Below are 4,236 nucleotides of genomic sequence, written 5' to 3' on the forward strand. Positions count from 1 at the left end.
CATTGGGGTTTGTCCCTGGCTGGTGCCACATCTTGTGTCTCTTGTCTTGGCTTGTCTTCTACTGTTTACATTTATGTTCTATCTGCATTTTACTATCATGTTGATGTGATTGCAATTCTGGAAATTGATACTGGGATAATAAGAAGATTTGAAGCAAATTGCTCTTAAGCATAGAACATACCATAATTTAAGATATTCCTATGTTATGTGCCAACCCCATGCTATGCACTAAACTGCATGTCTCCCTAGTACTGAGCATACGGGGCTGTATAATACTATAATGTGCCTTGGCACAGTAAAAAATAAAAGGATCAGAGCTTTTAACCCACCAAATTGATTCTCATTTGCAAACATTCCATGTTAGATAATCAAGATAGCCCACGAAGCTATTACAGTCAACTCAGCGAATTCCATGGAAGTAACATGAGTTAATTTACCAAAAATATGCCTGTTACTTTGTATACCAGAACTCAGAGTTGAAGTTACACGCAAAATTATTCAATATGAAAATTGGAAATTCTTCTTGGAACTGATGGTCTGTCTCGACTCTCTATAGAACAATCTTCATGACTGTTTACTAACCGATTCCGATATTCCAGTTTCTCTGTGACCAAATTGTTTATAAATCTGCTCCGGTAAATATGACCAACCCAAGCGACAATGGGGAGTAAATAATATGTATAAACCTGTGCAAGTACAGGTTCATGTTGGTTGCTGCTCGAATGAGCATGCCAATAACTCCTATCAGAATACAGTCCATTTATGAAATTATGGAAACAGCCTGTACTCGTTTCAATTTTTTGTCACAATTGGATAAGTTGACGGTGTAACAATGATCACGCATACAAAGTTTCCCGATTATCTACCGGGGTGCCTGAAATTCAGTCAAGAAACCCAATGGTAAAGGATATCTTTTCTCTTTGGATAGAAGGCATCCTTCTCCGTCTTCACTGCTTACAAATAGCAAAAAGAGTCATGGACTACAGCCCTCTGTTCCCAACATTATGCAAAGCACTGCAGTGCCAACAGTAGAATTGATGCCTAGGCCGTCGCTTTAAGGACAGGCAGATAATATGCATGAATGTAGTGCTATAAATATCATATTTGTTGCTTATGTTGATGATAATCACCAATAATCCCCATACGAACAATGCTCATCCAGGAAATGATGGAAACGGTTGGCATCCCTGATAATGATTTCTCGCTCAGCGATTCTGGATATAAACTTGGTGGCAGTATGGCAATCACCACACATACGAAGATTATTAATGATGCGGATCCGAGTTCCAGGGCATGTATTGATGAGCCCAAAAGCAATGGCCAGCTTTTTGCTGTGGCAATAAAGAATGAATTCTCTCTTCCTCCCCAACATCATGCAGCCACGGAGGCTTTTTCAATCCCTCATGAATGCAGCCTGTTCTTAACCTCAATCCAACTGCAACCTGGAGGCTTTTTCAATCCCAAATCTTCCAGTATTTTTCTCACCTTTGAAACATCATCCCATCTACCTGCTGCAGCATAGATCTTTGACATCAACACATAATTGCCTGCATTTTCAGGTTCCAATTCATAAAGTTGTTCTGCAGCATATTCTCCTACTTGTATATTGGAATGAATTCTAGATGCACTAAGCAAGGCACCCAACAAACAAGCATTAGGTTGAAATGGCATCTTGTCAATAAACTTTTGTGCCTCATCCAACCGCCCAGCACGGCCAAGAAGGTCGACCATACAGGCATATTGCTCCATGCTGGGTTTCATTTGATGATCTCGACTCATGCAATAAAAGTAATCCAAACCTTCATCCACCAGGCCTGCATGACTGCAAGCCGACAGGACACAGGTGAATGTAATGCGATTTGGCTTTATGCCTGTTTGTTGCATTTGGGAAAACAGTGCAAGGGCATCTTTACCATGGCCATGTACACCATAACCTGTGATCATTGCAGTCCAAGAAACTATATCTCTTTCAGGCATCTTGTCAAAAACCCTACGTGCATTGTTTATACAACCGCATTTGGCATACATATCTATGAGAGCATTCCATACAGAAACACTATTATCAACACTACTTCTAACTATGTAATTATGAATCTCCTTGCCCTGTTGCAATAATGCCAATCCGGCACATGCTGGAAGAACACATGCCATTGTGACCGAGTTAGGTTTTACCTGTACCAATTGCATAAGCCGGAAAAGTTTCAATGCATGACTGCTGTAACCATTTTGGGAATAACCAGCAATAATTGCATTCCACAACACCACATTGTTCTTAGTTATTTTATCAAACACCTGCTGAGCATCTTCTATATTCCCGCATCCTGTATACATAGCCACAAGGGCACTCCCCACAGAAGAATGTTCGTCATAAGTACTCCTGAATATGTAACCATGGATTTCTTTGCCACGTTGTAAAGCTGCTAGATGTGCACATGCCGAAAGCGTACTAGTGATGGTATGTAAGTTGGGTTTTACACCAGATTGCTGCATTTCATGAAAAAGTTCCAAGGCCTTACCGTGATGTCCATTCTGTGAATAACCTGCAATTATGGCAGTCCACGAGATCACGTTTGGCTGTAGGCTTTTGTCATGTCGCATTTGCTGGAAAAGCTTAAAGGCCTCGTCACACTGCCCACAGTTTGCATAACCCGTGACCATGGCATTCAATGTAACCACATCTGGTTCCGTATTTTCATGTTGCATTTGCCGAAAAAGCTCGGATGCATCATTGATCTGGCCTCCGTGAGCATAACCTGCAGTCATGGTGTTCCAGGATATTAGAATCCTTTGAGGCATTTTGTCAAACACTCGGCGTGCATCTTGTATACTCCCACATTTAACATACACATCCATTAGGGCATTTGCCACATACACGTTTGATTCATATCCACTTCTGATTATTCGGGTATGGATCTCCTTGCTATCTTGCAGAGCTGCTAATTGAGCGCACGCCCTCAGAACTTTGGGGTAAACAAAATGGTCCGGCCGGACACCTTCTTCTTGCATTTGACAGTAAAGCGCAAGTGTTTCTTCCCAGTAGCCATGCTTGATATAGCCACTAATTATCTCAGTCCATGCAAACACATTTCGTTGCAACATTTTGTCAAACAATTGACGTGCATCCTCCAAACTTCCCCACTCAGAATACAAGTCCACTAATTTAGTTTCCAATAACATGTTGGCAGTCCCATTCAAGATAATGTAAGAATGAAATTTCTTAACTTCTACAAAAGATTTGATACTGGCACAGTCCTTTAACAGAGATGCAGCATGAGTTTCAAGAGCCCTTACCTCACTGCCTACTCTCTGGTTTTTGACGTTATCCATACACATTAATGACTCCTTCAATCGGCTCTCAGTAAAATCTGCAGCCGCGCCTCCTCCATTGATGTTGCTTTCGTTGGATTGTAAATTCTGAATGGGTTTTTCAATAAGAAGAGCAGAAGCAGTGGCAATTGAGTTGGCCTTAAAGCTTTGATATTGACACATGCACGTTATTTTCCTCTGGTGAATCCTGGACAACATAAATGTAAAATGCTGCATAGAGATGCTCTGGGCCAGGATCAAATAACTTTGTCAAGTTCATTTATATATATACATGTATATGTGAAAATTTCAAAGATCTTGCAGTCTCTACTCTTATCATCAATTTATCAAATGATGGCTTTGCTAAATGTTTGTAAATCCTGCCATGTCTGGACATCATTTGTTTGAGAATATCACGAATTGTTTTACGAAGATGATCCGCCTCTGTTTATTCAAATCTCAGCTAAAAAAATCTGGATCTTCTACTGTTAATATATCAGTGTTTCTCGACCACTGCTGTGATGAACTCTTGTTTGGAAGTTCCGCTAAAACTTTATAGTGACAATGCTCTGTCACCACATTTTGAATTTTGAATGATGGAGTGAGTTGAACATATGATATATATGTACATTATGGAAGATTGAATATGAAGTGTTTTTCAAATTAGAAATTGTAATTTTTAATTATTTAAAATGTAATTTTTAATTATTTAAAATGTATTTTTGAATGGTTATAATTTTTTTATTTTAAAATTTAAATAAAATTAATTAAAACAATTAAAATATTTATTAATTAAATATTGTTTTTAACACCAAAATATTTAATTAATTGAAAAATTAAAAATAAATACTAAAATTATTATTATTATATTTTCCACATCTATCAAATAATCGGTTATTAAAACAGTGATTTTAGTGAATAAATAAATAT

General features: G+C 38.4%; 1 pseudogene; it reads right to left on the reverse strand.

Annotated features, from left to right (window-relative positions):
* Nucleotides 1-313: 313 nt before the first annotated feature.
* LOC149222998 (pentatricopeptide repeat-containing protein At5g39350 pseudogene) lies at nt 314-3,901 on the reverse strand (annotated as a pseudogene).
* Nucleotides 3,902-4,236: the final 335 nt, after the last annotated feature.

The sequence above is a fragment of the Pinus tabuliformis genome, chromosome Q, assembly GCF_031772625.1.
Source record: "Pinus tabuliformis cultivar Carrire ecotype Pingquan chromosome Q, CPIR1, whole genome shotgun sequence".
Classification (NCBI taxonomy): domain Eukaryota; kingdom Viridiplantae; phylum Streptophyta; class Pinopsida; order Pinales; family Pinaceae; genus Pinus; species Pinus tabuliformis.